Source organism: Macaca thibetana, chromosome 13, assembly GCF_024542745.1.
Source record: "Macaca thibetana thibetana isolate TM-01 chromosome 13, ASM2454274v1, whole genome shotgun sequence".
Lineage (NCBI taxonomy): Eukaryota > Metazoa > Chordata > Mammalia > Primates > Cercopithecidae > Macaca > Macaca thibetana.
Window position 1 is genome coordinate 84,939,631 of NC_065590.1, and position 22,456 is coordinate 84,962,086.

The 22,456-nt window shown below is 38.4% G+C and overlaps 1 pseudogene; it reads left to right on the top strand.

Annotated features, from left to right (window-relative positions):
* The first annotated feature begins 21,440 nt into the window (after positions 1-21,440).
* On the top strand, positions 21,441-21,558 carry LOC126934584 (uncharacterized; annotated as a pseudogene).
* The last annotated feature ends 898 nt before the right edge of the window (positions 21,559-22,456 follow it).

Consider the following 22,456-nt stretch of genomic DNA (forward strand, 5'->3'; position numbering starts at 1 on the left):
GAATTCTTGGTAAATGGAGGCCAGCATAGCTGAGAGGAAAAGTTATTGTTGCTAGGATGGCTAGGAAGGAGAGAATGAAGAAGTGAGCAAATGTATCCCCTCAGGGCTATATGAGGCAAAATGCCCAGTGTTCTAGGGTCCAATTTCACCAACGTTCTCAATTTAGCAAAACCATTCATTTTCCTCTTAAATAAGAACCATTGTCATTTTCTGTGTTGCAGGATAATTAACTAACAGGGATAAAGAGCTGTTGAAATGTTAAGTGTCATTACCCGGGTGACTCATTTTTTAGAGTAGCTTTGGAATATGATTGGCAAAGTTTGTGAGTCACAGTGGGGAAAGTTTCCAGTGTTAAAACTCTGGATTTCTAACCATGCTGAACTCAGAGTGTAGAGCACCAATTAAAATTTCAGGATGCTAAGTTTGAAGCTCAACTTTTCAGAAAACATTAAGCTACCTGTGGAGTAGTGTGAAATCTAGAAAGTGCACCTTCAAATCTGCTGTTGCCAAAACTCATGAAAAATATTCAGTTCTAATTATTCAGTAAACAGCTTCCTATTCTTTGTGCTGTTTTTCAGGAGGCGTGGTGTGAATTTTTTGGCCATAAGACAGGAAATTTAGACATCGGTCTTCTACTATTAACTATGAAAATTAGCACTTATTTATTTCATGATATTTAGTGTTAACTATAGAAGATGAAAGTCAATGGTTTTTAACCTTCAAGAAATCAATGTTACTTGTACAGAAGAAACTATTTCACCTAAAACAGAAAAGGACAATAGAGGTTTAGTTTAATCAAGTGTTAACTTTTGAGATACTGGCAAAAAAACGATGCCCTAGTTTTGATATGTAAAACAGATGTCAGAGCAGGTTTGACAGAGATGAAAAGTACCCAAGATGTGGGTAAGTAGATTAAAAGACATGGTACATTTCCAAAGGAGGAGCCCATGAAAGAATCTCATAAAAAGTAAAATTTCATTTTCTCTTTATTTTCTTCATTTTCTCCATTCATGTTATTTTAGATCCTGCAGAGAATATGTAGTTGGACCATAAATGCTGTTGAAAGATCATATGGTTAATGCTGTAGTTTTTTAAATGTAGAAATGGCTTCAGGCTGGATCTAATTGAGCAGTCACTGTAAAACATACTAAACCACAAAGAACTTGTGCAGACAAGGATTTTTAAAATGTGTTTGTATGATCTCTTTGGAGTAGAGGGCATTAACAACTTAATATGGCATTTTTTTTTCTGAAATCAACAGAAATACAGGCAGTTGGATTAGAGGATTAATGGCGCCCTCATTGCCTGAACTGGTTTATTTTATTTATTTTTTTTAATACTCTTTTAGACAGCATATTGTCCATAAGGATTTCTGATTATCTTCTCTGTTATGCTTAGCAAGAGCTTTGGAGGACTATGAAATTGGACTCAGTAGGTGTTAAAAAAAAGTTTATTAAATGCTGATGAGAATCTATCTAATTCTGGAGATTTTCCAGTTCTAAGGAAATTGCTTTATTTGCAGTATTTTCATTCCCTTGTTAACTGATTGTGTTTGTATCTTTCAAGTATGTGTCACTTGATAGGAAAAAAAAAAAATATGTACTAGAAAGGCAAGTTATGACAAAAAATTGTTGCTGCCTTTCTCTGTTGCTGTATGACTCCTTTATTTGTATGTATGCTATCTACCAGAGGACTACACTCTTTTCTAGGTCTTTGGAATAGTCATTAACACCTTCATGTGGGGGCGAGATACACGGGCGTCCTGTGGGGAGGATAACGAGTTTGGGATTTTATTGCAGGGATTGCATTCCAGCTTCCAATTTTTTTCTATAGGTCACTCATATGCAAGTAATTCTTGAGCAAACCATTCCCCATCTGTTCAGATCTTGTTATAACAAACTCAGCCATGACAGATTATGGTACATAAAACAGAATAAACTTTGTTCAGCTGGATGTACAAAGCAAGGCAAGAAAGTATACACAGGGCCCTCTGACTACAGAAAGCTGCAACCAGGGGAGGAGCATTTTCTATGGGAAGTGTGAAACGTATGGAAAGGAAGAGAAACGTAGGGCTACCTCTTTGATAAACTACTTCTGCTGCTTGCTGATTAATGTAAATGGGCAAATTAGAGCTTCGTCCTAAGATGCATATCCTCAGGTACAGCTCTCTCCTGTCTCATCGCATAAATGTCTACACAAAACCCAAGATCCTCACAGAGTAGAATACAGGCTAGACAACGTGGCTGCCATCACTAGATGTGGCATAAAGAAAAATCCCATCATTGTGAGTTGAATAATCTCTCCAGTATATTCCAATGAAAAGACCATTTTGTTCATGACAGTTCTAAGAATTCCATAGGCTGCCTCTTTAAAGAGCTGTTTTCAACTTTAAAGCAACCATGAGTTCACTTTTGCAGGATCATCCTGGAGAAAGGGTCTTGTTTATAATACTTTGCTCCAAATTTTTGCCCTTGCAGGAAAAGGAACAGCATATGTCATGAAAGTCAAAGCGAAGTTGGCATTTCTAACACCCATGATATTGAAGACATTGCTGTGTAGGTCACCTGTGTACCCCTTTCCAGGGTAAGCTGTACTCTCCAATTAAGTAGATGTGACCTCACACTGCACCTCTCCTGTCCTGAAATAGTGAGCCAATGGCCTCCTTTGCATTGCTTAGGCAGTAAAATGCGGAGGGTTCATTTTTCCTTTTTTTTTTTTCTAAGTTGGGTAGGCTACTGTTGATACATAGACTTTCCTTGGGAAAATCCGCTGAACAACCCTTTTCCCCCACCCCCTCACCTTCCCACGTCTGTCACCAGGTTTACCCTTTGGTGTGTTGCAGAACCAGTCAGATCAGCAACTAGTCCATTTAGAAAACAAAAGAGTAAACCAAACAAAACTATAATACTCAATGGAGTGGTTTCTCTCTCTTCTTCCATTCATGGTCAGCTTCAAAGAGAGGAGAAGGCCCATTACTCACATGTTTTCACAGCTATGTGGGTGTGTGCTAGGTGGTCATTATGCAATTCATTGAAACAATCTGGAGTATTTGTTTTGAGAGGTGCATTATGCCTGGGTGATAAGACTGGACTTCAAGACTTCAACATAAAGAGCGTAGACCACCATATATCTAAACAGAGTTCTAGAGCCAACAATGGGCAAAAGGTAGCATTTGAAATGACAACAGTTGAAACAAATTCCAGAAATATTGACAGATACCAAAGAAACTCAACAAACCCTAAGAAGATTCATGTGTTTAAAATAGGCAGATAAAGTATTTGTCACCTGAAACCACTATTTAGATTATCTGCAAGTCTGTTTCCATTGCACCTTTTCTCTTGATTTTCAGATACATTATCCTGCCTCTTAAACATGTTCATGTTTATGATTTTTTAAGGTAAAAAGAACCACAGAAACTGGAAATGATGCTATATTCCCCCAGGGAATGTTTAACCTGTTGGTGGAGAATGAGCAACTGATCACTACAACCAGGGGTCCGCACGTTCTTTCTTGAGCTCTAGTCTCCATAAGGCTCTGTTCACCTTTGAGTTATCTCTGTTTGTAGAATATGACATCCTTGGGCTTTTGACCTAGGTCTGGAAAACAGAGAGGATCGCTACTACCCTCTAGAGTTTCAATTTTAGTTATTTAGTTTCCTACTCAAATTCTTCAGTAGAGACTAGTCACAGGTTGAGTCTTTCAGGTTGGACTTTATTTTTAAAACACTGTGAGACCATAAGAGATTTCTTGCTGTCTTTCGCAGCTTTTGATCTAGCTAGTCATACTCCCATGCCACCCCAAATTCAGCAAATGCCCACAGGAGGATCCAGCTGTGTGTTTGGGGGCTGTACTATATTCTAATCTGTTTTATCAACCTGTGTATTAAAACAAAAACACTATTTTCTCTTTCCTTTAGTAGACACCCTCAGCTTTTGCCAAGTCTAATTATTGGCCCACATCCAGAATGGAAAAATACCTTCAAGGGAGAAAATCTCCTGTGAATTTCAACACATCAAAAATCCAGGTTCACTTCTCCGTGAATTTTAATTCATTTAGTTCTCATTAATTTTGCCCTCTCTCATGTCTTTTAAAATAGGGTGTATATAAGTCATCTATTTTTATTAGCGGTTGCAAACTTTGTTGACTTGATGTGATCTACTGCATTCTACCCAGGAAGAATAACTGAAAAAAATCCACAGTTATATCATGTTAAAATGGCAGCAGAGCAAGAATACTAAACTTGGAAAGAGATGGAAAAAGGCCTTGGGGTCTAAGGTGGGGCATGTCCCCGTGATAAGTAAACGAACAGCCAGCTCCCTGATAGGCCATAAAAAGTCAACTGGCAGAGTGATAAAATAGGAAAAAAGCTAGACACAGGAATGAGAAATTTTAGAAAATAATATATGTAAAGAATTAAGTAGGAAAACAACGTAGGAAAAATTCACAACAGATACTAGATTCAAAAAAATCGGTTTGGTTTCAAACATCTTTGTACAGTGGCAAAAGCTGGAATAAGAAAGGCATGACCTTATGTCTAAAGGAGCTGAACTATTGGCAGGTGACTTAAGCAAGGTGCAGGTGTTGGAACAGGTGTTACAATTCCATGTTTCCAGTCCCGTTGCACAGATCAGAGTGAATTCAAAAATATAACCTGGCTTAATCTTGTAGTTTTTGAGCTCCTTAGCTGAAATTATGCAAAGCCAAATTCTCTTGTCCAAAGGTACAATTATTCTCAGAGCCCGAGACAGAGAGGAAAAACATGGACCTGCACACAAGGTCTTCCTTTTCTCCCAAATTCTGCCTTGATGTCGTTTCCTACAACTTACCCTCTTTGACCCTTATCTGTCACTTGTCTTATTACTTACTTGTGTGTTTTAAAGTGCTACAACTTAGAAAGAAGCCGAGTTTAAATCGCATTTCCCTTGGTCAAAAACTTTCTCTGGCAAAGAGAAAAGACTGTAAAGATCAAAATAAATGGAAATCAATACAAAGAAGACATTGAAATTCTGGCCCATTTGCCACTGTCACCTGCATAGGGCAGGCGGCCTGGTATCAAAGAGAAAGTAAGATTCGTTGGTAAAAGTACAATAAAATTTATAAAGTCAGGGGTCTTCATTGGAGTTGAGTGGTCCTGACTGTGGCAGTTTGGCCTTTCTCAATGCTTCCCTCTGCTGGCCATAATATGATCTGCAGGAGATCTCACTAAATGTAGGCTTAATTTACAAGCCTCTGTCCTGCATGCTGCAGGGATGGGGAACGAGGAGGGAAACTCCTTGGCTTTCTCACTGATGCAAACAAATCAGAGCTTCAGGAACCATCCAGAGAGAGACAGGCAGAGCTCCAAGAAAATAACATGGCGGTTTTTTTTGAAAGTGTGGATAGAACCAAATGACTGAAAACCAAGAGTAACTGAACATGCTTCCAGAGTAAATGAGGGAGATGATGGAGCTGCCAAGAAGTTCTAGCATGTTAGGCGGTGGGAGGAAACTAGTTGCCATAAGGCAGGACTTTTGAGGGATCAGGATTCCCAAATGTTTCCTGGCTTGTAGCTGGGAAATGTTTGCAATGCTAAGTCTTTGAAGGTACAACTTAGTAGCCAGAGGTGCCACGTTTTCACCATTTCTAGTGCCATATGGTGGTTTTTTTCTTAAGTAAAAATCTGGACCAATGGACTCGGGTCCTCCAGGTATACTGTCCTGTGAAACCAGCAGTCCTACACTGAACTTAGAAGGAGGCTGGTGACTTCGGTAGCATCAAAATCAACAGGCCAACCTATCCTCACTACCTTCATCAAAGCTATTGATTCAAGATCGCAAACTGGATGCCCACCAGCCACACGCGAGCAAAGATGTTTCGTGTGTGACGCACCTTCTGTTTTAGTCAGCTCATGCTACTGTAACATAATACCATCGACAGGTCTTATGCAACAAATGTTTACTTCTTTCAGTTCCGGAGGCTGAGGTGTCTGAGATCAGGGTGCCAACACAGTAGAGTTCTGGTGACAACCCTCTTTCTGGCTTGCAGAGGCTGCTTTCTTGCTGTGTCCTCACCTGGGGGAGAGAGAAAGTTTTGGTGTCTCTTTCTCTTTTTATAAAGACACTAATGGCACCATGAGGACTCTACCCTCAGGACATCATCTCAACCTAATTACCACCCAAAGGTCTGGTTGCATCCTATCATCACATTCAGGGTTGGGGCTTCAACATATGAATTTTGGGGAAATGCAAACATTCAGTTTATCACACCTGGCTTTTGCATTGCTGTGAACTTGTTACAATTATTTAAAAACCGTTTACCTTTGAACAACATGGTGCATAGGGGGGCTGACATCCCATGCAGTCAAAAATCTGTATATAAGTTTAACTCCCCAACAAATTAACTACTAATAGCCTACTATTGACCAGAAGCTTTATCAATAGCATAACTAACTGATTTATATTTTTATATTATATGTATAATATACTATATTCTTACAATGAAGTAAGCTAGAGAAAAGATCATGTTATTAAGACAATTATAAGAAAAACAAAAGATGCTTACTATTCGTTAAGTGGAAGTGAATCATCAGAAAATTATCCTTATCATCTTCACATGGAGGAGACTGAGGAGGAGGAGGAAGAGGAGGGGTTGGTCTTGCTGTCTCAGGGATGGCTGAGATGCAGAAAGTCTGCTTGTAAGTGAACCTGGATCCACCCAGTTCAAACCCGTGTTGTTCAAGGGTCAACCGTGCTAGAATATTTCACATGAAGCCCAGATTTCCTAAGGACTTAGAAGTTGTGAAAATATTGGGCCCACATTTTGCATGACAATAATTAGATGTAGGTTGCCATTTTATTTTATTTTATTTTATTTTATTTTATTTATTTTGAGAGGGAGTTTCACTCTCATTGCCCAGGCTGTAGTGCAGTGGCACGATCTTGGCTCATTGCAACCTCCACCTCCCGTGTTCAAGCAATTCTCCTGCCTCAGCCTCCCGAGTAGCTGGGTTTACAGGCATGTGCTACCATGCCCGGCTAATTTTGTATTTTTAGTAGAGACAGAGTTTCTCCATGTTGGTCAGGCTGGTCTTGAACTTCCGACCTCAGGTGATTTGCCCGCCTTGGCCTCCCAAAGTGCTGGGATTACAGGCGTGAGCCACTGCACCCAGGCGGTTTTTCTACTTTAAAAGGAGCATGTGCTGTACCCCGTTTTCTTCTCATATCCAACATACTTCTGTTCCATTCATTCGTATTCCTGACTGAATCTAGTTAGAAATTAAGTTTACAAACCAGGTACACAATAATTTTCAAAGTCGATATGTCTCACAGAGGCTGTCGAGATAGTTTTATAAAAAAATCTCTGGAAGCAAATAGATTTTCTGTAGGACCACACATCACCATCACCAATCAAGGAATTACTCTCATTCCAGTCTTCGGTTAGTTTAGTTTAGTTTGGATTTCTTATTTGACTTTCTCTGTAGCTCATTTCACTCAATATTCAAAAAGAATGGCTACAGATCAGTTTCCCTTACCTATAAAACCAGGACATAAATCACAACTCATAAGGTTTTATATATAATTCCATGAGGTAATGCACATAAAAGTTTTCAAATTGTCACTGTAATTCTATCAGTATTTAATAGTGCTATTTGTTGTGTCAAGTTGTTTTTTTTTTTTTGTTTTTTGTTTTGTTTTGCTTTTTAGCTATCCTAAAGCTCTGTGGATTAAAACAACCATTTATTTAATTCACAATTATTTAGGTTGATTGGAGAGTTTTTCTGGTCTGAGATAGCTGAGTTGATCTTTCCTGGTCTCTCTCTGATATTTCTATAATCAGCTGTCAGGTCACATCATGGCTGGGGTGGTGGCTAGGTGATCTAGGATGGCCTCACTTACATGTCAGCCTATTATCAGGCAGCTAGGCAGAGCCACAAGATGACTGGGGAATATGTTTGTCATCATTCAGGAGACTGGCCCAAACTGCTTTACATACAGTTTGAGGTTTTCAAGAACAGCAAGTGAGTGGAAGTGTCTCTATGAAAGACATCAAATCTTTGATAGCATATGTTTGCTATTTTCCCATTGACCAAAGGACATCACGAAGCAGACCATACGAATAGAGAAACTCATTGCACCTTGGATGGGAGAAGCTTAAGAGGCATTTTGCAAAGGATCAAATGTATAGGCATGGAGAGAATTTGTGGTCATTTTTGCAATCTATCAAACTGGTTATTATTTTGTAGTTATTTATATTATTGTTAAATATAAATAACTAAATATAAATAAAGTAAGAGTGTCAACATCTGGCCATTTAACTTCCCTATGCCATATCCCCACTTGTTTTCCATTAACACAGAAATAAAGCTAAAACTATTTATATAGAAGTCTCCCCTTATCCTCAGGATATATGTTTCAAGACCCCAGTGGATGCCTGAAACCTCACATAATACCAAACCCTCTATGTGTATTGTTTTTTTTCTATACATGCATGCCTATGATAGAATTTAACTTATAAAGTAGGCACAGTAAGAGATTAGCAACAATAACATAATAATATAGACCAATTATAATAGTATGCCAGCATCACTACCCTTGTGCTTTGGGACCATTATTAAGTATAGAAATGTTGCTTGGCTGGGCGCGGTGGTTCATGCCTGTAATCCCAGCACTTTGGGAGGCCGAGGCAGGTGGATCACCTGAGGTGGGGAGTTCAAGACCAGTCTGGCCAACATGGTGAAACCCCATCTCTACTAAAAATACAAAAATAGCTGGGCGTGGTGGCAGGAGCCTGTAATCCCAGTTACTCCAGAGTCTGAGGCAGGAGAATCACTTGAATCTGGAAGTCAGCGGTTGCAGTGAGCCTGCAGTGAGCCAACATCACACCATTGTACTCCAGCCTGGGAAACAGCGAAATTCCATGTCAAAAAGAAAAAAAAAAAAAAGGTTACTTGGACACAAGCACTATGATACCATGACTAGATCTCATAACCAAGAAATCTACTAAGTGACAGGTAGCGCATACAGCACAAAGATGCTGGTCGAAAAGATGATTCACGTCCCATGTGAGATGGAGCAGAACAGTCCGAGATTTCATCACTTTATTCAGAAAAGCATGCAGTTTAAAACTTATCAATTGTTTATTTCTGGAATTTTCTATTTAATCTTTTTGGCCACAGTTGAACACAGGAAACTGAAATCACAGAAAGCAAAACTGCAGATAAAGGGGGGCTCCTGTACTCACATCCAAAGCCTTCTGGGCTATGACTATATGAACCTCTCTTGCCTCACCTTCTCTTTACCGTATAGACATGGATTACACTCATTCAGAACGGCTTGGCATTCATATATATATATATATACACACACACACATATATATATACACACATGCACTTATACACACATATATATATAATTCTATATATTTTATAAAATTGAATAATATATATAATTGTATATATGTGTGTATATATAAGCATGTACATATATATATACTGCTTGCCACCTTATATACTATCGTATATGTATACTGCTTGCCACCTTAAATACTATACTTTTTATATATATATATATACACACATGCACTATCTGTATATACTGCTTGCCACTTTATATACTTCTCCAATTGTGCACATTTTATGTATTACCTGCTTTCCACAGTCCAGCTAAGAAACTTCCATTCAGATCTCAAATTTCTGCTTACATTTCATGTTCTCTATAAAAGCTTTCCTGACTCCTATTTCTCTTCCACAGAGTAAGTTTCTCCGTGCTCCGTAACACCTCTGTTACACTTCACCGAATATGCCTGCCTAGCTGTACACACGACCCACAAATCTGTGTGCAGCTGTGGTGGGCCTATGTCCCTTCTGTCTTCGAGACAGCACTTTGCAAGCATCTAGAATCTAGTATGTTCTCAAAAAAGTGATTGGGGAATGAAGGTACAAATACTAGAGTGACATACAAATTACATGGCCTAAATGTCATCTAGAGACAGGGTTAAAGACACCATCAATACGGATCCCAGAGTGTGTGAGGATATCCAGGCCATGTTTGTGTACCTAGATATCCTTGACTTCAGATAACCCACTTTTTGTCGTTCTGAATGTGTTTCATCACAGAGGAAACCTTCTCTCCTTTCACTCTCAGTGTGAATAAATGCTCTGTCAAAAGTGGGCCATTCCCTGCTATGAATTGATAGGATAGGGTCAAGCATTTTCCAGATCTTGAAACTAAGTTTTGTGCAAAAGTGCATAAGTGCTGTTAGTAACGCATCTGGAGAATAGGGCATAGGCAGTGTATGCCAGGGGACAGGCTGCTTTGTGAGAACGATTTATGATCTGTCAGGTGGGAACTTTTATGGTGCTGTGCGAAGAGACAAAGAAATTTTAGGAGCTGCTAAAAGCAACACAAAATATGCTTTCAAGCTTAATGAGGAGAGGCGATAGAATCGGGTTGGCATGTAAGGCTGGCTCCATGTGTTAGAGAAAGCTGAAATGTTCTTAGTGTTATATATTTTGATTCTGCTAAATTTGTTTTGGGCAGAATGGATATTTATGTCCCTGCTCAACAAGCAGCAATTTCAATGTCTATCAATATAATAAGCATTTTATTTGAAAATTGTGGCCCATGAACAATTTCTGGGTGAGTATGTCATAATTTTTTTTCATGCAAAAGCCTTATTTTCTAGGGAAAGTGATAAATCCATTCCTCATTGTCTTGACTAAAGAAAGTAGCCTTATACAGGCTGAATAATTTTTACTTAGCTGATTAGAAAACATTCCCACAGGCATCATCTTAAACGAGTCAGAGTATTCATATTGATAATATTTCTAAACTTCTAAATCTACGGTCTCTTGATCTAACTACTGACCAATAAAGTTTCTAGAATGAAATAAACTTCAGATTTATAGTGATAGTAGCCAAGATGAACTCAACGGTCTTCAAACGTAGAAGAGCCCTATTAGAAAATTTAGATAGAAACCAACCCTATTAAGTATGAGGAAACAGGGGTCAAAGTAGTTGAAGTGATGGATCAAGATTCGAATAGCTCAAACATACGTCAAACATAAGGAATACACTCTTTTCACAGTCTATGACTGTCTTTTGGTGTCTTATTTTAATTGTTCACAAAACTGCATTTGCAGTTATTCTAATCAGGCTTTACAGAATATTCTTAACTTCCCTATAAACTACTGGAAGAAAGGACTGCTTCAGTAGAATTCACTTTCAATATCATTGCAATGCAAAAGGCCCCCAATCCACCACACCGTAAAATTGATACCACAATACCATAAGTGTGCAGAATAATGCTTCTTGATTTATTCAGGAAGCAATGGAAAGGGAAGTATCAATAACATCATATATATATTTTTTCTTTTTCTGACAAAAAAGAATAAGCATGATCAAAAACATGGTTAATGTTTTCCAGATTTGATGCTATATATATTTTCCTCCAAATATAAATATAAAAAATTATATCCATCTGTTCATATATCCATCCAAAAAAGTGTATACCTGTATATTTAAATTGTCCTAAAGTAATTCATGTCAATGTTAGGAAAGTGCTTAAAACTTTAGGGGAAGATGACCTGATATTAATCACTTGCTGGATGAAATCTTAAACCAAGAATCCTGGTTGTCCCTTGACTGTAAACAGTGTTATTTTATCTGCTGATGACCATCCAAATCGTCCAGATGGAAATGCTCTCAACTCCTTTGATTAATGGGTGGCAAACTTCAGTCTGCATTAGAATCAGTTGTAGAACTGATAAATTGTCGTCTGTTTGAACAAGTAAGGAAACAATGCCTGTACAGAGACATCAGGTGCAGCCAGTATACAGTAACGGGGTAAAGGAAAAATCTTAGATGCTGAACTGCCTGAATTTGAGTCCTAACTGCAGTACAAATTAGGTATGCATCCCTGGGAAAATTAGTCTCCTTCTACCCCATGTTTCTCCTAGGCACACTAGAGCTAATAATATTAGTTGCCTTACAAGATTGTTTTGCTGATTAAATGAATTGAAGCAGAGAAAAAGATAAAAGGGAGAGAGAATGTGCATATAGAAAAGTGTCTGTAGAAAAGCAAACTAATTGTATAAAATCATATTAATGTACATGCAGAAACTGACAAAAAAGAGTGGCAAATACAGGCGGAAATATTATAACAGTGTAGTTGATTTGGGTGTTTGAGGGGAAAGGATTGATTCAAGAAGGAAGGGAGTAAGAAGCCTTCAGAAAACTATAGTAGGCTTTCAATGACCTGAGAAGGTAATAGAATATAGCAGTGAGAATCTCTGAGCAAAGTCATCAAAGATTAATTTTATGCAAGTAGAGTATCGTGATTCTTTTCTGTTTTCTCTTTGGACATCCATTGGTAGACACCTGCTTTTTAGGGAGTATATTCATGGAGGGCACTCCTTGAATATCTGGCCATTATTCTCTTGTGGACCTTGTCTTGTGGAGAGTTGAAGTAATTGAGAGATGGAGCAATATGTGTTTGTATTTTTTATAGGCTGTGATACTGATCCTGATATCCACCTCTGGTCATATCACATAGCAGGAGAAAGAGATTATGAGCCCAGACTCAACGAAACCAATATAGATGTGTTTCTCCTAGCTGAGGAGAATTCTTTTTCTATGATAACATAGGGATATACTTTGAAAAATGCATTGGCAGATGCAAAAGGATTTGCACTTAAAAAGGAGAAAATATATTGTTTTTAAACACATTTCACCAAAATAATACATATTATAAAGTAAAATTTTAAAAAATGTGCTGCAGTAGTAAAAATAAAATAACTCATTGCTTAGTACTCTAAGAGATTATAATTGATAACATTTTGAGTGTGTCAGGCATTTTCAGAAAAAAAAAACCTCACTATATATCTATCTATGAGAACGATACTGGATATTTGATTTGTATCTCATTTGGTTTGCAAAACATGGTATCATGACCAGGTTCCTCTGTCTTTAAAATTAGTTGCAAATCTAATTTGTATTGACGTGCTGTAATGGATATGGAAGTCTTCTGCTTTTGAGAAAGTAGATTGATTGTCATTCTTCTCCATTATAAATAATGATTTGTATATAAAATTGTTTTCTAGAGAGACTGTTGCAATTTGCAAATCAAGTACAGTGCAAGATAACATTCATTTTCCTGCACCCTTGTTAACACTGAGTATGAATGATATTTTTAAATTTTAAAATTAGCTAGTGAGTTCAATAAAAGGATTCATCTTTACAATTTATTTTTCTGAATTTATCATTTACCAGTAAAGTAAACTTAGTTTTAGCCAGTTGAGGATGTAGAATTTGGAAATGAAAATTTCGTGCCAACTGTATGATCTGCCTTCCGTTCTTGACTTCTCTCCCTGCTGGTTGGGCTTAAAAATGAGCCTGTCACCATCTGTCTGTGTCTGCCCCATTTCTGTTCCTCAGAGTCATGCATGGGTGCAATCACGCAGACACCCCTTGATTCCACACATAATCAAGAGGAAAATTTAAAACCCCAGGAAAAAAGCTTTTCACAGAACAAGAATTGCATCCTCGATCTTTACATGCTAGAAACAGCCTTCAATTTTCTCCATGGAGATCTGTTTTATGTGTTATTTTGGTTTGCTTCTAACCCTGTTTTCTACTGCAAAAAGGCAATTTCTATTACAGGACTCTTGATTCGATGTGCAGTTAAATGCGACATCACAGCTGAGTTTCAATATTTCACAGTGGATGGTGAAATTATTAACAAAGTTTGTGTTTCCCTCCACATATAATAACCACTAATCATGGGAGTTAGGGGTTTCAGTGGTCTGACTCTGTACTTCACTAACAGCATATTTTCTACCTTTTTCATCAAGATTTCACCCAAATATAGTATTTTTTAGAAAACCCTCTGGTTTGCCTATTTGACAGAATGTCAGTCTCAGTCATTTAACTCAAGTGCTTCAAACCTCTGACACCCCTGGACAGAGGAAGGCCAAAAAAAACTCAAGGACAACAGTCAATCCCTGGTTTCCTCTTCTTACAAAGCTTCGCATTTCACCCTACAGCTGCCTAGTACTATTATCTGTTCTCTGTGTTAGCTAATTCCTACCCCCAAAAAAATCATTTAGAAGAGCCAATAAAATCCAATTTATACTTGAAATTTGACTTGAAGATGGTAGTGGAAGGAATTCAGCTTCTGAAAGCTATCAACGTTCCTTCCTGGTCAAGGAGGTTCATTTTGTATGTTTCCAAGTATGGGTGGGTACCAAGTGACCTTAAACATCATCATACAGTGGCTCACACCTGTAATCCCAGCAGTTTGCAAGGCCGAGGCAGGCGGATGGCGTGAGGTCAGGAGTTCGAGACCAGCCTGGCCAACGTGGTGAAATGCTATCTCTACTAAAAATACAAAAGTTAGCCGGGCGTGGTGGTGGGTGCCTGTAGTCCCAGCTACTCAGGAAGCTGAGGCAGGAGAATCTCTTGAACCTGGGAGGTGGAGGATGCAGTGAGCCGAGATTGCACCATTACATTCTGATGATGCAATTCAGTGAAAGTAAGTGTCAGTGGAGGGCCAGGACCAGAGTGTGAACCCCAAAATGTGAGCCTCATATGAACTGAATGGATGGAGAAGCTAGCGTCGTTCCTATAGGAAGCCGTTTGGTTGTTTTTGTTGTGGTTTTTGTTCTGTTCTTTTCAGCATTTTCTCAATGACTTCTCCACAGGGGTCTCTATACCCCAAAACTATACTGTAAATTTACATATATCAAGTTAATTCCTCGAGGGCATTTTGCAGTCTGACAGATCTGAATTGTAAGCCAGGTTCACCAATTACTGTGTGATATCAGCAAACTTATTTGATTGTTTTCCTCGTAGTTTTCCCATGTGTTAAAAAAAGAAAAACATATCCTAAGGTTGTTGTGGGGATTACATATGTGCATATATGTCCAAATGCCTGCAACACTACTGAGAGCATGGTAAACATGAAGATATGGTAGCTATTTTAAAATATATTTCTTGTGAACCATCATGGCATTAAAATTGGGTTGGCCACAGATTCAGCATTTTAAAATTATTTTTGGGTTTGAATTGAGCTGGAGTGGAGCATTTTAATATATCTTATTGATTTGTTTATCTTTTCAAATATTCCAGCCTTCAATTTAGAGAATTTGTTTGAAATATATTATAAAAACAGATGATAGGAGAAAGGAAAGCAATCCATATTATTTTGGCACACAGTAGGCACTAAATAAGTATTTGTTGAGTGGATGAACATATGTGTATACTCCAAGTCACTCAACTCAGTGGACGAAATTATGTATTTCAATACTAGGCCTCAAGTGTGGTACAGAGGGAGAATGTAGTGATAGAGGTTTCAAGTCACTGTATATGTGCTAGAAGTTTTACACAGCTAAATAATAAACTATACATTTGCTTTACTGAAAAATTAATATCCCAAAAAGAGAACCTTAAACAAAGTTCTATTTCTGTTTGACAAAAAAGAAGTGGTTTATGTATTGGAAGCCAAGGTATCTTAGAAAATAAGACCATAATTTGACCATGATGCCCAAAATTTGTGATAGGCGAAGAAACAGGACATGGACTTGAGATATTTAGATGCTGAAAATTCAGAGAAAAAGTATACAAGATTTCTGAGTGTGAGTTTTGTTTTGTTTTGTTTTTTAGCTGGGTCTCACTCTGTGGCCCAGACCAGAATGCAGTAGTGTGATCTCGGCTCACTGCAACCTCGCAACCTCACAACCTCTGCCTCTCAGGCTCAAGTAATCTCACCTTAGCCTCCTGAGTAACTGGACCACAGGCTTGTGCCGCCACACCCAGATAATTGTTTTTGTATTTTTAGTAGAGACAGGGTTTCCCCATGTTGCCCAGGCTGGTCTCAAGTGATCCCCCTACCCCTGCCTCCCAGCGTGCTGGGATTACAGGTGAGACACTGCTCCCGGCCAAGAATGAGTTTTTAAATGAAGAGGTGATTCCATCTTGCAGGGGAGATATCAGCAATGAATTTTGATCTCATAGTGGTAACTGATTCTAATGAGCCACACTGATAGAAATGCCCCAGGGTTCCTAAAAAGATACAGAAGAGCTCATAGACTGAATCAGATCTGAAAGGGGCATGAGTAAGCAAGTGAGAGCAACACACAGCAAAAACAAATACAATATGGTAAGAAGGATGACAGGGCTATTAAAAACCACCAAGGAACTGAAAGCTATGAACAGTGGTAAGCTCCGCTTAACCTAAGCAAAGGATGTAGTTGCTTTGTCTAGGAAAGGTGGCCTAGAAAGGGAAACTGCTACTTGGGAATGACGTATGAATTCTCTTTTATCTCCTATTTAGTAGCCTAACTTTTAAGAGTTGTCTGTATTTCCTGACATTGGAATTACTTATTTTTTAAAAAATGTTTGATTTTTTATATTAATTTTTGTGGGTACATATTTGATGTGTATACTATGGAGTACATGAGATTTTTGATATAGGCATGCAATGCATAATAATCATATCATGTAAAATGGGGTATCCATTCCCTGAATTCAGTTATACACTTTTAATTATTTTAAAATGTACAATTATATTATTATTGACTGTAGTTACCCTCAACTTACTTCTTAGTATGCTCTGGTCTGGCTTCTACTCCTATCACTGCATTGACGCTGTCGCATTCACAGACATGTATCTTAAGGACATCTTCCTGTTCTCACCTTATTTCCTCTTGCTGCAGCATTTTAAATTGTCTCCTGCTTTCTCTACACTCTTCTATGCTAATTCTTGACTCTGTACCAAAACTTAAAATGGCTCACACCTGTAATCCCAGCATTTTGGGAGGCCAAGGCGGGCAGATCACAAGGTCAGGAGTTCGAGACCAGCCTGGTCAATATGATGAAACCCCATCTCTACTAAAAATACAAAAATTAACTGGGTGTGGTGGTGGGTGCCTGTAGCCCCAGCTACTTGGGAGGCTGAGGCAGGAGAATCGCTTGAACCTGGGAGGTGAAGGTTATAGTGAGCTAAGATTGTGCCACCTCACTCCAGCCTGGGCAACAGAGTGAGACACCATCTCAGAAAGATAAATAAATAAATGAGTTAATTTAAAAGTTTGTATTTCTCAAGCATTGCCCTGTCCTAGCCCTCTCTCTATTTTATATTTTCTCTCATAACCAACATTTCACATCAAGCTTGACATGTCAACTTTTATACATCCGAATATCAATATAGATCTGCCTCTTAAAGTGAGGTTTGCAACTCAGATTTCTCCTTGAAGCTGCTTGCTTAGCAGCTGCATTCAAATTCATCTCAAATTCAATAGGTACAAAACTAAACTTCTGGCCAGGCACGGTGGCTTGCACCTGTAATCTCAGCACTTTGGGAGGCCCATGTGGGCGGGTCACTTGAGGTCAGGAGTTCAAGGCCAGCCTGGCCAACATGGTGAAACCTCATCTCTACTAAAAATATAAAAATTAGCTGTGCATGGTGGCAGGTGCCTATAATCCCAGCTACTCAGAAGACTGACACAGGAGAATCTCTTTAACCTGGGAGGCGGAGGTTGCAGTAAGCCATGATTGCACAATTGCACTCCAGCCTGGGTGACAGAGAAAGACTCTGTCTCAAAACAAAAACAAAAACAACACAAAAAACAACTTCCAATGATCATTTTTCATGGCAGAAGCGTGTATTTTTTTGTGTTCACAAACATTTTCTCAGTTACGCAAACTAGAAAGATCTCAGTTATGCTTGCCCATTCATAGTGATTATCACTACATACTGCTGATTTTCCCTCCTAAATGTGTCTTAAATATTACTAACTCTCCCATGTCAGCGACCACCCTGTTCCCAAAACCATCATTAACCACCTGAACTAGCGCAAGAGCCTCTGACCTTCATTCTCCTCCTTGTCTTTGCTCTCTTGGAAATGATTTTCATGCTGCAGGCAAAGGATCTATGTAAAATAGAATTTGGAGATAATTGCTTCTCAGCTAAAAACCTGCAGTGGCTTCCCATTGCAGTCAACCTGGCGGCCGAGCTTCTTAGCAGAACTGGGAGGCCTGGCAGGGTGGGGGCCCTCACTAACTCTCTTTCCTTGTCTGCCATGATTTTCTGCTTTGCTCCTCGAGCCTCCCCCACAATAATGTTCCATCAGCAATTTTGTCATTGTTATTCTGTTTTTAGTTTAATTTTTGTTTTCATAATAGTTATTCATATACATGATTTTCTAAACCTGTGGTTTTACCAATCAACTCCATAATTCTAAGTGACATGCATATATTGTTACTATTTATTTTTAAAGAAACTTTCATTGCATTTATACTATTGAAAGTAAATAAGCATCCATCATACATTACTCTACACACAGGCTTCTCATTTTGCCATCCTAAAATATGATTGTATCACAGGTTTGGGTTAAATTAATTTTAGCATTTTCATTATTTACCTATGAAATAGTATTTGTGGCTGAGCCATGTAGTGTAGTGTGATTATACATTTTTATGACTTTTTTATCTTTCCTAGAGTTGATAATTCCCTTATCTTTTAATTTACCTTTGTATTATACTTACCATTAATTCATCCTCGAGATTTCAGGCAACAATATGTATTTCCTCTTGTTATATTTAAGCACATCAGGGAATTTCCCAATTTAGATTTGTTAAATTTAATGAATTAGTTTTTCTTGGAGAAGTTTTCCATCTTCCTCCTCCAGTCCGATGAGTTGTTCTTTAGATTTGTCCAGCTCTTGTCCTGAGATCTGCCTTTACCATCATCTTTGGATTTTATGATCCTATCTTTTGGGATGAATTTCCTTTTCCATATGTCCATCTGTCTTAATTACCCATCATTTTGTTTTGCTTTGTAGTATTTTCCTGAGAAAAATATTTAATAATATTTTTGACAATGTCTGTGATAAACCATGGCCTATTTCAGAAATAAGGTTCACTAAAGGACTAATTATAGGGTTTGGTCTTGTGGTGAGTGAGTTTGGGAAGGGTTGAAGGAATTGGGTTCTGTTCTCAGTTGGATGCTGTCAGGAAGTAGGGGCGATTACATGGGGCATCTTAATCATTCCTTTCTAGAAGGCGAGAGAAATGAAGCCTTGCTAACGTTCTGATTGGTTTAAAAAGCAGCACTTACTCCTATTGGTCAGGAAAGGGCGATTTGCGACTTTTGTGGTTTAGACAATGTTCTTACTAGGATTATGGAGTAGCTTATTTTGCCTTGTTCCATCATGGACACAGCGTGCCCTTGTCTGATATTAATTTTCTGTGAAACTGTGTGTGTTGGACAGGAGAACAAGTGGCCTACACAGCCCTGAGTGCTAGGTCGGTTTCCAGCAACAATGAAGCCCGGATGAGAATGCCCGACCGGCTCTCCCTGTCGGGTGCTGCCTTTCTTTATCTTACCTTTAATTTCTTGGCTCACCTTTTATGGAATTTATATGATTTGCTTTTTGAACAAAGTGGCTAATCCTTTGATGATATTTTGCTTAGTTTCATATTATCTTCTCTATTTTTCATCTTTGTCTTTTTCTGTTTTCTTTCTGGGAGATTTCCTAAATTTAACTTGCATCTTTTCCAGTAAATTTAATCTTCAAGAGTTTTTTTGTGGTTCTCCAGACATTTCTTTTCACGGCATTCTGTTCTTGTTCGTGCATTGAATACCTTATTTTATTGCTGTGAAGATAGGAGAAAGTAAAGATGGTTGTGGCTTATTTTTATTTGTTTTTGTTTTGTCTTAGGTTTTTATCTCTCTGCATTGTCTTTTCTCATATATTCTTATATATCCTTTTCTCTGTTAATTTATTCTCCCCTTTCCATTGATTCTTGTCTCTCCTTTCATATTTACAGCAAAACCCTGAGGAAGTCTGTGCGCATGAGTGTTTTTCTTTTTTCTTGTTTGTGAGGTCATTGTAGGGCGAGGTGGTTGGATTGCTTCTTTGGAGAACCCACAGCCATTATTATGTGTAACTCTATTTGCTTGCTAAGTTAGCTTTTACTTTTTCAGAAACTGGGCATCCTATCTGACTAAGAATATAAACCTTGCTGCCAGGGATAAAGGAGAAGAAAGTTGGGTAAGGAAGTTTGAGGTTTGAAACTCATTCGTAAGGTTTTGGTTATTCCACCTTTTCAACATAGCATTCCTGCCCTGAACTGGCCTGATGTTCAAAATTCAGAGTTACACGTAGTTAAAGGAGAGGGGCAACTCACAGTTTGACTTGGTCAATGAGATAGGAGTGTATCTTAGAGACCCTAACTTCTCCTATAGACTTTCAGTCCATTTTGTATAGCCTCACTTGGAGCTCATTTTTAGAAATTGTGAGACCTCTAATGTGTGTTTTTCTCCTGGGGTTCCCTGTCATATATTCACATGTTCATGATTCTTGTTTGTCTCCTTACTAGCTTATGTATTTATCCTCGGAGTCTGTTAAGTAAGTTATTACTTGCTCATCTATTCTCTGCTATGTCATTTTGTTGTTGTCGCTCCCTAATTTTCCTTTTGCTTTGTCACTGAGGATTTAGGAGTCACTAAAAGTAATCGAATGAGTTCGAATCTTCACATTTAACTGGAAGTCTCAGTTCATACTTCAGACATAAGGATAAATTAAATTTTGAAAGATGACCATGGCATGGATACTGAGCTAGAATCTAGAATCAGATATGTAAAAGAAAATGAGTGATTAGAAAGGGAAGTACCATATTATTTTATTAGGAATAAACCGGCCGGGCACGGTTGTAATCCCAGCACTTTGGGAGGCTGAGGCGGGCGGATCACGAGGTCAGAAGATCGACGCCATCCTGGCCCTAACACGGTGAAACCCTGTCTCTACTAAAAATACAAAAAATTAGCTGGGCGTGGTGGTGGGCACCTGTAGTCCCAGCTACTCGGGAGGCGGAGGCAGGAGAATGGCGTGAACCCAGGAGGCGGAGCTTGCAGTGGGCAGAGATCGTGCCACTGCACTCCAGCCTGGCAACAGAGCGGGATGCCGCTTCAAAAAAAAAAGTCATATTGATTTATCCTAATTTCCTATGTTAATAAGTTAACTAACCTGGCAGATCAATGAAATGCATTAGGTAGAGTAAAATAAATCATAGAATGGGTATTTGAAGATATTCTTATTGACATAATGTTGGGAAATAGTATTTGTGGGGAATAGGATTAAGGACTTTGGATTTTATACATAACATAGGATTACCTCATTGTTCTGCCAACTGTGACCTTGGATGAGTTACTTAACCTTTTATGCACAAGTTTACTCTTCTGTAAAAATGAGATTAATCATTTATTTTAAAATGAAGATTAAATGCTTATTTAGGTTGTTGAACATTTTAAATAGAGTAATATATGTACGATGCTGTGCCAGACTGTCAGCAGCTCAGCCTCATGTCCGCCCTCATCTTTATTTTCCATTGCATCATGGTGGAGAAGCTTAGGCTACATTTCCCCAAATCTTTTTCCAGTGTGCTTTTATATGAGATTCTAGTCCACCGCTATGCCACCCTGAACACACCTGATCTCCTCTGGTCTTGGAAGCTAAGCAGGTTGGGTTTGGTTAGTACTTGGATGCGAGAGTACCTGGGAATACCAAGTGCTGTAGGCTAAAGTTTTTTTTTTTTTTAAGGTAAATAAATAAGTGAGAGTCTGCCAATGAGAAACAATGGTCTGAGATTTCAATGCAGAAGTAAAGGCAGCTGCAGCCAAAGTTATAAACAAAAGACAGATGCAAGATACAGGGTCCCATTCTAGTCAGCTCCCTCAAACCACTCACTTTACTCCTGCATCCAATAGAGATCAATAACTACAGCCTCCTTAGACAAGCTCCTTCAAATTCCATGCCCCCTACTTCAGGCAACTGAGAGCATCTTCCAGGAATTGACCTGTGGCTGCCTGGGCTTTCAGATGTTGTGAAGTCTTACAGTAGCTTCTCTGACCTTCACTCACTCATCTCTTCCAACTTTTCTGTAACTTCTAGAACAATGTATTAAAATTATTTCTATCCATGAATACTGATATACATGTGGATGGTGTATCCCCATGATACACATGTGGGAAACAAAATTGATCACGAGTTGACCACTGTTAAGGCTGCATATGTGGGGCTTTGTTTTGCTATTCTGTCTACTTCTACATGTGTTTAAAAAGCAACAAGATAAGTTAAAATATATTTTCATATAAACAAACACAAAACTCTTTCTTCCTTGAAATATAGAATTCTGTTTTCCCAACAGTTATAAATGCTGAGCACAGGGCACAGCAGAAGGCAGTGCCCCAACCTGTAGTCAATAGAAGTAGATTTTTTTTCATAGTGTTATATAATTTTATACATGATTGGATTATTCTAACAAAGGTATAAGTGTTGAAAAGCACATTTTGGTCCAGAAGTGGTTCTGGTGAGATTTGCCTAGTCATTATCTTTGGTCTTCATATGGTCACATAATCAGATTACCTAAAGTTGTATAATAACTGCAAAATGCAAGACAATATCATGATATTGTCTA